At 44.7% G+C, this 12,673-nt stretch overlaps 1 pseudogene; it reads right to left on the reverse strand.

The window, feature by feature from the left end:
* Window positions 1–1,078: 1,078 nt before the first annotated feature.
* On the reverse strand, window positions 1,079–2,613 carry LOC113246180 (thymidylate synthase-like; annotated as a pseudogene).
* Between the last annotated feature and the right edge of the window lie 10,060 nt (window positions 2,614–12,673).

Raw genomic sequence — 12,673 nt, forward strand, 5'->3', positions numbered from 1 at the left:
TTCCGTGGTCCCCCTTTCCACAGCAGTACCCAGTCGCAGAGATAGAGAAGAGGGTGGAAAGTTCAAAAATGGCCCAGACCCACATGGGCCAAAATTGTAATCGTTATACTCAATTTGAATAGGCTGCTGCTACTTATAAGGTCCCATCTACTCAACCCTAGCAATGTAGGAGTGAATAGCTCTGGGAGATTCACATTTCACATATTAGTCCTTTGCTCCGTCTTTGCAGATAACCAGGGAGTCACTAGCTGTGAACTGGATACCAGCTTGGTGCTCTCTCCCTCCCTTTCCCACTCCCAGCTGAGTGTGAATAAGGAGGGAAAGGAACGTCAGATTATTTCGAGTAGTCAGTGAAGAGTTCCCTGAGTCCCTGCAGACATCACTGCCGCTCTGTCTCTCCCTCCCTAGGCACCACACAGGCCGCTCCAGGGGTCTCCTCTGCAACCCCACATTCATACGCTCGGAGTCACTCTTCTGGCTCTCCTCAGGATGTCTTGTGACATGATGTCTGATGGTCTAGAAGAATGTTCTCCAGAACTTTTGCAGCCCTATCGAACAGCATTCTTGGCTGTGAACTTGGAGGCATCGACATCGACCTTTAAATGAATGGATCAAATTAATAAATTCTTATTTAAAAATTATTGTTTACATGTATTGAATGCCTATAAAGAGTAAAATTTGTGAGGAAAGAATAAAACCAATAATGGCCAAAAATTCATAGAAAAAATTAAAGGAAAAAATGAGTTTTCTCTATGAGCTATTTTTTTTCTTTCTTTCTTTTTTTTTTTTTTTTTGCAGAACACTTCTTTATTACAGCAACATATAAAGCAAATATAACCTTAAATGTTTATGACCACAACTGTACATTACTATGACTGCTGGTGTCATCCAGCTTGTTCAAATTCGGGGGAATAGCTTATATGTAATTCTTGAAATCCACTGACCTTCTTTATAAAAATGTGGTTTGAAATGCATGTACACATTTTTAAAGTACATAAATTTTCACTCTCCTGACTTTATTCCCAATCTCTGCGTTTTCACACATCCTTGATGAGTTAACCAAACTCAAGGCCTTTTGTTACTAAGAGAGCCGGCGAGGTTATGTTCGCCAGTGGCAATATCCTTAAAAGTTAATAATAACTATGGTCACCGGTAGATTTTTGAACTAGTTCCTTCTTCCTTAAGGGCAAACGAGCTTTCACCTGGGCATTCAGACCGACAATCCTTCAAACATCTCCTTAAAAGACTTTATTAAACAGCCATTTCCATTTTAATAGTAGGGTGAGGATTGTACCCCTCAATCTGAAAGTCTTCAGCTTTGAAGTCATTGATTCTCTCAAGTTTGAGAAGCATTTTGAGCATTTTCGGCAGCTCAACGTGATTCAGGTAAATATGTGCATCTCCCAAAGTATGTACGAAGTTAGCTGGCTTCAGGCCCGCGATGTGTGCGACCATGTAGGTGAGCAGGGCCTACGAGCTGGCGATGAAAGGCACACCCAGGCCCATGTCTCACGACCTGTGGCACAACGGGCAAGACAGCTTGCCATTTACCACATAGAACCCGCAAAGGGCATGGCAGGGAGCCAGGGCCGGAAGAGGAAGAGCCAGAAGAGGAAGAGCCAGAAGAGGAAGAGCCAGGATTATTCGTGTGTCATCAGGATTGGTGTGGATTGCATCAGTCAGCTTTTGCACTGGGTCTACTCCTTCCTTGACCTGAAGAATCTGAGTTCTTACCTTTGTATTCTGCCCCACACACCTCCACTGAAAGCCTGACCTGGAGTTCTCCTTAGCGTCAGGGGTATGGACCTGTGCTGTCACTGGCCTTCCAGCTGCCCAGTAGCTACATCGGATGGCCTCCTTGAAAGCTGTCTTCACCTGGAGGACTTTAGAGGTGCGCTGGAGGGAAGCCCATCCCGAGATAGTTGCAGAGGGCGGGGTTTCAAGACGTAGAGCATCAGATGCCTGAGGTCTCCTTACCTTCGATAGCCTGTCCCTCTCTGCCAGGGACAGCCAACAAAGACTTAACTCAGGCTTCAGGGAAAAGTGTACACGCAGGAGAGCTCCCTCAAAGAACAATGGATAACTGAAGGCGAGCATTCAAGAGGAGAGCCTCAAGAGGTTCGTTCTCAACCAACACGAATGCCAAGAAAATGGGAAAGGGAAGAGGTGGGCTTCCAGCACTCCACCTGGGCTGCTCCAGGTTCAGTGACCTTTGAGGTCAGAGGGTACAATGACAGGGAGAAAACTATTCAGCTTGTCTGAACTGCCTGTAAAATGGGTAACTGTGGATTCAGGGAAAGGAGAGCAATGGAGGCAACAAGAAACAGAAGAATGAATACATGAGAGAGAATTGCTTTGGAAAACACATGCCGTGTCAAATTTGGGACCACACTGAAATTCTGCTTAGTTGTGTTATTACAATGACCAGGTCACATGCTATTTTGAAGAAGAAGTCAAGGATTGAGATCGGTCCACCAGTCAAGAGTCACAGAGGCTGCCCCCCAACCCACCACATATCCAGGGAACCATAAATATATATTGCTTTGCGACCTGCTGCTTTAGTTCATCATAACACTTCTGAAATTCTTCCTTGTTGTTGCGTGGATCAGTCATTCGTCTTTTTATGGTTGAGTACTATTTATTATATGAATAGCCCACAATTTGCCCATACTCCCATTTGTGTCCTTTCACTTTCCATCTTCTCCACAACAGTCCCCCTCCTTGTCTCCTTCCTGCTCTGTGCACCATCTCACTGGCATTTTTTTTTACTTTGTCTTTGTTACGTCAAGTTTTCAGTATGGCAAAATGCAACTCACTTGAATCTTGAAGGTGTGAAAGACAGGGGAGTTAGCTATAATTTAGCTTTGGATAAAGGGAGTCCATAGGCCAGTTTTATAAAATTGCAGAGAGAGGGGCACCTGGGTGGCTCAGTGAGTTAAGTGTTTGCCTTTGGCTAGGGTCATGTTCCCAGGGCTCCCTGGTGGGGGGAGCCTGCTTCTCCCTCTCCTTCTGCCTTCCGCTCCCCCTGCTTGTGCTCTCTCTCTGTCAAATAGATAAGTAAAATCTTTTTTAAAAATGCACAGAGATGCAGGAAGGTAAAACAATAATTATTAAGACAGGGGCGCCTGTGTGGCTCAGACAGTTAAACATCTGCCTTTGGCTCAGGTCACGATCCCAGGGTCCTGGGATCAAGCCCCACATCGAGCCCCCTGCTCGGCGGGGACCTGCTTCTCCCTCTCCCTCTGCAGCTCCCCTGATTGTGCTCTCTCTCTCTCTGTGTCAAATGAATAAATAAAATCTTTTTAAAAAATAATTAAGACAGCCATGGCCCTAAGGGAGAGAATGGTTTGTCGTCAGAAGGCAGAACATCACTATCTTTGCGCTATAGTGGGGAAGAAGTCACATCCAAGGAAAGGGTGAGGTTAAGGAATTTAGGTTCTCAATTTTGGTTGCACCTTACATTCACCTGAGGACCTTTAAAAATGATTATCAAACCTTATTAGAAATTCAGACTTATTCGATCTGGGATGGAGCTTGGCATAGAGTTTTAAATTCAGCACAGATGATTCCAACAAACAGCCGGGAATAAGAATTGCTTAGCATTGCAGATAAACCAGCTACAAACTGTTCCAAAGTGGGCATCTCCTTCATAGCAAAGGCTGAAAATCAGGCCATTTATGCAATTTGCATTTGTCTGTCAGGAGTGATGGTTATAGAACCTGGAACAAGGATCATTGGAAAAGCAACAGATGAATCATATCAATTGTGTTTCCCACACTGATATCCCCTCCTAGAGCCACGTTGCTTAAATTTTCTTGACCACAACCCACAATAAGAAACACATATCACACAGTGGCTCCATTCATACAGCATGTAAAATAGTTAAAATTTTGCACAATTATACTTACCCTTACTACATGCAATGTACTTTCATAATTTCCATACTAAGTTGATTTCCTGATCCACGAATTGAGAACATAGCTTGAATCTATGGCCATACCACCTTGAATGCGCCCGATCTGATCTTGGAAGCTAAGCAGGGTCGGGCCTGGTTAGTACTTGGATTGGAGAACATAGCTTGAAAAACATGGATTAAAATGTTTTCTTTGGGCATATTTTAAAAGACAAGTATTAGGTGTTACTGGCCTCAAAAATTCTCTAAATAGGAATTAAAACATAAAAGCATTCTTATCTATACGCTGTCCTTTACTGTGCCATAAGAAACTAAGAGGAAACCATTCTCTGATGAGTAATTCAGAGGATGACAGAAGAGGGAAATAGTTTAAAGTGCAACAGTTGAATCTTTTCACGCTATTCTTAGAATGTTCCTATAGTGTGATGAGATGTGAAGTCCCTTTGGAGAATACTGATCCCCAGGCAAAAATTTGGTAGTCATAGTTCAGCTAATTTTTTCGCCAATTCTTTTTTGCTTTCTCTGTTGGTTTCTTTCTCTCCTGAGCCTCTTCAAAAGAACACAAGACTTCTGTGAAGCCTTATTTCTTGTCCCCACAAAGGTGGCCCATCAGCCTCTGATGACTGTTGTCTCCTTCCAGATTGGGGCCTTTCATCTCTCTCCCACCAGCCTCTCCTTTCTCACCAAACGGTTGTGCGTCCTTAGCTACTCCCTCCGTCTCCTCGAACCACTGTCCCCTATTCTGTGGACGATGGAGCAGGACTTTTTTGATCTCTGAAGGCCCACTAGCTTTTACATTCTTGGGCTCTTCATTGACCCCTCTCCCTTCTCTTTAAAAGGAAAGGGAAATCTAGTTAGAGGTGTGTTCGCTGTAAAATTTAACAGGCTGTTCGTATATGTGCATATTCAAGGTTAAGCACCTGTTTTCCTCCTGAAAAAGGGAGGAGGCCATCACTTTCTTTAGAAAAGAAGGGTCTGGAGAGTAAACTTGGCAGCTAAGGAGGAGGTGGGGGGGATTTGGCTATCTAGTCGGTAGAAGCCGTGAGCAGGGATGTCACCAGCTTCTGGCCGTGAGCCCTGAGTCCCGCATCCAGGAAGGGAACTTAGCCTCTGCTTCATTGGTACTGCTTCCCCATTCCAGGCTGCTGCTCACTGCTTCGCCTGCCTTCTATGGACGCCCACTGTGCTCTTGGTCTTCAGGACCACATGACTCTCACTCCAGCCATTGATAGGATAAAGACGAAATGACTCCTGTTTAGGTTTCTTCCATTTTCTGTCTGCAGATCAAACCTCAGTGGATGACGCCATACACTCTAGTCCTGTGAATTCAGACTTCCAGAAGCCAGGCAACCAACAAACACAACCTTACTCTCTAAAGCATTAGGAAGTATGGGTCTGATATTCTCTCAACTTTTAGAGCTACTGATCTCATGAGCAGAATCTGGGCCTCATCTCCGCAAACCTACAGGGTGGCCCAGAAGAAGTAGTCACAGCTATGTCCTGTTGGGGTCGGTGGAAAGTTAGGAAGAGATTTTCCACTTCTGGCTGATCATTAGCCAATGCTAAGCAAAATGCACTTAGTCCGAAGACATAATTTGTGATCCTGATTTTTAATGAGACTCAGGTAAACTTGGACTGGCTACAGCAGCTTTTTACTTCAACTTCTGTCTTCAAATGATCAACTCAAGGTAAAGAAAATCCTGCCCCCCATGAATGAATTAGGTGGCCCCCAAATGGGCCTACTGCCTTACTACCTGGATCCCCTCAGGGATCAGTCTGACAACACCACGCAGTGGTGTTGCTCTGCTGGCTAAATGGTGGGAGAACGGCACGGGTCAGTGAACACTGCTTTCAGCCCTCACCTGACCCTGGGGCTGTCCAGTTAGATCATTGTCAAGATGGGCTTTGTCTAGACTGCGGTCAAGAAAGACTTCAAAGAATGGTGGGGACAAATGAAAATGCCACAGAAAACAGCTAGAAGGGGCTTCCAATGGAAAATCACACTATCTTTGTCAGATGACATTTAGAACAGTGATAGTGGCACAGTGGGTTAAGATAAAAAATTAGAATCTACAGAGGCGCCTGGGTGGCTCAGTCGGTTAAGCGTCCAACTCTTGATTTGGGCTTAGACCATGATCGCAGGGTTGTGAGATTGAGCCCCATGCCAGACTCTGTGCACACAATCTGCTTGAGATTCTCTCCCTGTCCCTCTGCTATTTCTTCATGGAAGCTCCTATGTTAAAGGTTGGGGTCTGGGGAGGAATGGGAGTCTGACCAACCACTGCCCCCAAAGCCAGGATGTGAGCACGTTATAGACCAGCAGAGGGAACACTAAGAGCAAGGCCTGGGGGCATCTCAGAATTGGGCAGCCTGGATAGAAACAGAGCTCTCACCCGTCACCAAAGAGGGGCTGCTGGCTTATCTTTCCAGCTTAGGGTCAACGCCCCAGCCCTCAAAGCTCAAGTCAAGCAAGGAGAACGATCCTAGTGTACTCCCAGGAGCACCCAGAACCAGGGTGGACACGCAGGCCTCTCCACCTGCCCGGTGCCGTGGAACAGTCACTTCTAGACTGATCACACCTGTAGCACTCGCAGTTGTCAAAAATAGAATGTGGATTGTTATTGTCTGTTCTCCCACAGAAATAACTTGTTTTTCTTTTTTTTTTCCCCAATGATAGTTATCTTGGAAAATGGAGTGGATGGGATTTACTGGGGATGCTTCTCTTCTCCTCCATAAGAAAGTGGAGACTGCTAAACAACGCAGTGGGAAGAGCTCGAGTGATCATTCCTTCAGTCGCACAGCTTTGGCCCAGGCAATGACTACTAAGATGAGAAGTTGTCTGGAAAACAGAAACCACACCAGGGAAGGGATTCAGCAATTGTTGGAGGCTCAACATGCAAACCACAAAACACCAGGTCAACACAGATCAACAGAGCAGGAAATAGTTGCCATAGCTAGGGCTGGAAAACCAAAAAGAATATACTGAGATTGTAGAATCTGGACGCTTGGAAGAGAGGCCCCAGCTGGAATCAAAGCTCTGAAGTGAAGACTGTCTAGCTATTGCTGTTACCACAGGTAATCAGAGGAGATGAGGCCCCCGGAATCAGGACCCAAATCTTTGGTCCGGTAGTTGGCTAAGCCTTGAGGAGTCAGAGGGAGGGACGCTGCAAAGTTTGCACCTGAGGAGGAGGGGCCGTCCACCTTTGGTAGTGCCTCCAGAGCCTGAAAAGACCCCTCGCAGAGCCGAGATCCAGACCTCCAAGGAGGGGACACTGGCAAACTGGTGCTGGCGCCCGTGCCTCGGGGGCTCTGAGGAGACCCGCTTGCCCTGCAGCTCAGAGCAGGAGACGCGGGGCGCTGAGGCCAGACTCTCTGAAGGGGCCCGCTAAAAACCGTTCCGGGAATGGGGGAAATCTAGAATCTGGGGCCAACTGTAACCACCAGAAACACCTGACACAGTGCAGAAGGGTTGCTGAGGTGATGCAGAAAAGGAACAGTGAGAAAACAGGAAGAAGCAAATCCCTCTCATTCTCCTGCCCTCGGGTGCCCCCCCACCCCCCCCCCCGCACAGTCTGATGGGAGCGGCTGGCTCGGAGGCACTCAGAAGCCAGTGCCTGAAGCTGACAGACCGTAGCTTCCAAACCAACACACCTCACATCCTCAAGGCAGGCTCTCTCCTCCTTTCTTCCCAGAGGTCTCTTCTCTTGTGACGAGTCAGATCTAGCACCGGGCCCTTAAATTTCTGCATGAACATCACTTCTCATGCTTGAAAAGCTTTTTTTGAAGTCCTCCTCACTGAAGTTGGTTGCCTTGAATAGCTCCACTTCTGCCTCTGTGAACAGGTCTCTCTGTTCCTTTTCCCCTGATTTCGGCGACAGTCTTGAGTGAGACAGCGACCCGAAGGATGAACAGATGCGCATTCTAAGACAGAGCCGTTTGGGATGTGGCCTGGTCACTAATGGCCGTTGCTGCTACAGGACAGGAGTAACTCTAGCATGAGTGAACAAGAGACAAAGGCTCGGGGATCTCTGGGGCCAGGCTCTGAGCATCTTGGCCTAAATACCTTGGTAATGCAACCCTCAGTTTGTTTCCTTAGTTAAGAGTCTCTTGGGGTTTGTCTGTCTCTCAAACAAACTGGGGGCTGCTGGAGGGAGGTGAGCGGGGGGATGGGGTAACTGGGTGATGGTCATTAAGGAGAGCACTTGATGTAATGAGGCCTGGATGTTATATGCAAACTCCACCTCTGAAACTAAAAGCAGTCATAAATACATACATCCATACGTACGTACCTCGATACTGCGAGCACCACTCACTGACTTTCAGCTTTAAGCAAACTGATTCATAAAGTCACTTCCTCATGGGGGGACCAACTGAGTTTACAGTTGGCAGTACTGTTTGTAATCAAACATTAAGTGCAAATGTTAAACTACTGTATGTGATTGCTGGCCGTCTTCTATGTTATTTGTATAATCGAGGAGTATTTCTAACATATTATCAAAAACAGCATTATTTGCCAGTTAAAAAAATTAAACCTATATCCTGTCCTCTTAAAATGAGAGAGTTTGAGGGGCGCCTGGGTGGCTCACTGGTTAGGCGTCTGCCTTCAGCTCAGGGCGTGATCCTGGCGTTATGGGATCGAGCCCCGCATCAGGCTCCTCCGCTGGGAGCCTGCTTCTTCCTCTCCCACTCCCCCTGCTTGTGTTCCCTCTCTCGCTGGCGGTCTCTATCTCTGTCGAGTAAATAAATAAAATCTTTTTAAAAAAGAAAATGAGAGAGTTTGAGAAGATGGATCTGGTGTACTTCCAGTATTAACATTCTAATGGATTAAATATAAAGAATATTTTAAAAATCTGGATCTACTTTCAGTTGATAGAATTCAATGGCATGTATACAAAAAGTACTTTAAGACTGGCAGTCATCATTGAAGTTAGACATTATCTTCTGGGCGGGGAGACGCTCCTTAGTATTTAGACGTAGATAGTCTGGGTGCAATTCCCTGTCGCACCCTCAAAACCTAAGCACCTGAGCAAAAAAATTATTTGGTCTCCCTAATCTTCAGCTTCTTTTCTGGTAAACTATGTATAATAATAACATTTCCTCAAAAGTTAATAGGAGATTTCAGGGCACCTGGGTGGTCCAGTTGGTTGAGCGTCCAACTCTTGGTTTCAGCTCAGGTCATGATCTCAGGGTCATGAGATCAAGCCCCACATCGGGCTCCACAATGACTGGGGAGTCTGCTTGAGGATTCTCTCTCTCCTTCTCCCTCTGCCCCTCCCCCTGCTCACACACACTCTCTCTCTCAAATAAATAAATAAATCTTTAAAAAAAAATTATGGGAGATTTACATGAGTTAATGTTTGTACTGGGCTTATCATGGTACCCGGTACACAACTGCTCAGTTAGTCTGTTATTGTGCTTATTCTTATTGTCACTGTCAATAACTCATCACTAAGTGGCATCATGTAAGCACAGGGTTTTAAGTAGGCCTTGATAGTTTTTAAAATAAAAGACTCGATTAGAATGTCTTTTTCTGACACAATGGCCCGTCCCGTAGTTACCGGAGAAGAGAGTTCAGAAATGTGTTTGAGACATTTCACAAAGCAACAGCGCCATGCAGCCAGGTGTAGTGCAGAGCAGAGTAAGGAAGACAACAACTTTCGAAAGTGATTTTCCCTGGTCTTTCTTCCTTCACTTTCTCATAAACATTTTGCTGCACATGGGCAGGTGTCTGGGATCAAACACGTGGTACCAGCAGCCTAGCTGCAAAGCCATCGAGACATATACTCCAAGACATCCTCCTCAGTCTCCTGCTTCACCCTCAGTGAGCGTGGAGACACAACGTGGGTCAGATAAGCCCCTCCCCTGCCACACCTGCGCATCCCTTGACGATCTCGGCTGCAACACCACTCAACACCACTGCACGTGTGGGGCATGGATTACCCACCAAATACCTAAGGGCCAGATTTTACCATGCTCTGTAGAAAGGTCACATTCATGGGCCATATGCAATGGCTTTATGGCAACCTCCAGCAAATCGGTCAAGATTCCTCCTGAGTGCTCTCATGTTCAGCATACTGGTAACCTGAATAAAAGAATTTAAAAAACCATCAGATGGGCAAGTCATCATCAAAATGGGTGTCCACGTCTATATTCAAGGAGATTTATTGAAAACTGAGCTTATATAGCCGGAATGAAATGTAAAACCAACAAGTAGAAGAATAATATTTATACAAAAAAAAGCAAAAACAAAGGCATCCCACAGGTAATGAGAGGTAAGACATTAGGAGGTCAAAACTGACCTCAATTTAAATGAGACATCAATATATTCCACTGCAAGGAAAAGGAAAATGGTTTTGGAATATATTAAGAAGAATACCAAAAGTCAGGGGGAGAAACCCTTCTACTGAATTAATTAGTCGTACTTCAGGAGAATAATATTTGTTTTAGTTACTATTTTTTTTTGAAGAATGTGAACATATGAAAACTGGAGAGGACTCAAAGAAGAAATACCTAAAACTCTTTGATTTTTTGTTTGAGAAAGAGCCATAAAATCCGTTTTAATTAAAAGAGAATGAGGAATGACTTTACGACAGTCCTCAATAAAGGGGGGGGGTGGGAATATGTACGCCTTGTATCGTACTTACATAGAAAGGGTTGAATGAGCAGCAGTATTTTAGGTTTTTAAAGGTGGTTGGTTGGCAATTTTGTCAGAAAGGTGTCCAAAGACTGCAAATGGCTGCTAAAATAGGCAATACCCGGAGACTTTTAGAGAAGGTTGCATTGGGCGTTGGTTTGGCTAGACAACCAAAGGGCAGAGCCTCTCGGGGTAAGAAGCTCTCCTTATATTCTATGTCTATGCTTGTAACTCCAGACAGTTAACTGGCAATTTTGTTGGAGCCTGGGCGACAAGCAGTGCCTCCGGCTTTAAGCTCTGGCACGGGGAGCCTCCCTCCCTGTGATCAAGCACTCAGTTGTCGTGGGTGCTAATGAAGCATTTGACCGCAGATAGGATTCTCAAGAGACTCTATCTCAACCGTAAATATCCTCCGCCCCACCCTTAAAACACCGTTAGTTTCCATCTTCATTTAATCCATTTTTTTCTTTCTTCTCACATTCCTCTGGACAGTCCTCAACCTCCCGCGGCAGCCTCTCCATAATTCGTTGATATGTTTTCCCCATGTTAAAGATTCTACCTTGATCATGCCATTGTCCTATCTCCCATGAGGGGCTGCCCTTATGATCTCTGCTCCTCTGGGATCCTCTTTTTTGACCTGACTTTTTATCAGTCATGATGTCTTTCAGCTCACTGAGGTGGCTTAGCAGAAAACCTAGAACTATGGAGATCCAGACTAATCTCCATCCTCTCTTTCACCAGGAGCAGACAAGTAACAGGATTCTTCATGAAGAAATGATCCACACGAGAGCTGAGATCACCCAGCAGTTAGAGCAGAGGAAAAATGGGGGGAACAGAAGGAGCCAAAGACATGCGCTGGGGAAGCAGTGTTTTTGTTTCCCAAATCAGTTGGGACGCCCTTTTCGGAAAACAGGGACACTTAGCGTTGCAAGACCACCCTGAGCAAAGGACTTGCATGCTTCAGCTGAGTCACTCTTGTTTCAAGTAGGGCTTTGGGGGTCTTCATCTCAAGTTGTTTGCTTAATGGTGGGGCTTTTCCTTTGCATGAAAATCTCCTGGGGAATTTGTCTGAAATGTGGTTTCTTGGGCTGTATCCCCAGCTGTTTTTTAAAATTCAAGGATAATTCATACAGTGTTAGTTTCGGGTGTACAATATAATAATTCAACAATTCTATACATTTCTCAGTGCTCATCATGATAAGTCTACTCTTAATCTCCTTTACCTACTTCGCTTGTCTCCCCACCCACCTCCCTTCTAGCAATCACCAGTTTGTTCTCTATAGTGAAGAGTCTGGATTTGTTCATCTCTTTTTCTCTGTTCATTTGTTTTGTTCTTAAATTCCACATATGAGTGAAATTATAGGGTATCTGTCTTTCTCTGACTTATTTCACTTAGCATTTTATCCTGTAGCTCCATCCATGTTGTTGCAAATGGCAAGATTTTATTCTTTTTATGGCTGAGTAATGTTCCGTTGTATATAAATCACATCTTCTTTGTCGATTCCTCTATGGGTGGTCACTTGCTTCCATAATTTGGCAATTGTAAATAATGCTGCAATAAACATAGGGGTGCATTTATCTTTTCAAATTCGTGTTTTTATTTTCTTTGGGTAAATACCCAGAAGTAGAATTACTGGATCATATTGGTAGTTCTATTTTTAATTTTTTGAGGAACCTCCGTACTGTTTTCCACAGTGGCCGCACCAACTCGCACTCCCAGCAACAGTGCACAAGGGATCCTTTTTCTCCACATCCTTACTCACCAACACTTACTTCTTGTGTTTTTTATTTTAACCATTCTGACAAGTGTGAGGGAATATCTCATTGTGGTTTTGACGAACATCTTTTTTCATGTGTCTGTTGGCCCATCTGTATGTCTTCTTTGGAAAAATGACTATTCATGTTCTCTGCTCATTTTTTAATTGGATTATTTGTTTTTTCGGTATTGAGTTGTATAAGGTCTTTATATATGTGGATATTAAGCCCCTTATTGGAAACATCATTTGCAAAATCATCTCCCATTCAGTAGACTCTCTTTGTTTTGTTGATTTCCTTCACCGTGCAAAAGCTTTTTGTTTTGATGTAGTCCCAATAGTTTAAATTTTGCTTTTGCTTCCTTTGCCAAC

This window comes from Ursus arctos, unplaced genomic scaffold (assembly GCF_023065955.2).
Source record: "Ursus arctos isolate Adak ecotype North America unplaced genomic scaffold, UrsArc2.0 scaffold_12, whole genome shotgun sequence".
NCBI lineage: Eukaryota > Metazoa > Chordata > Mammalia > Carnivora > Ursidae > Ursus > Ursus arctos.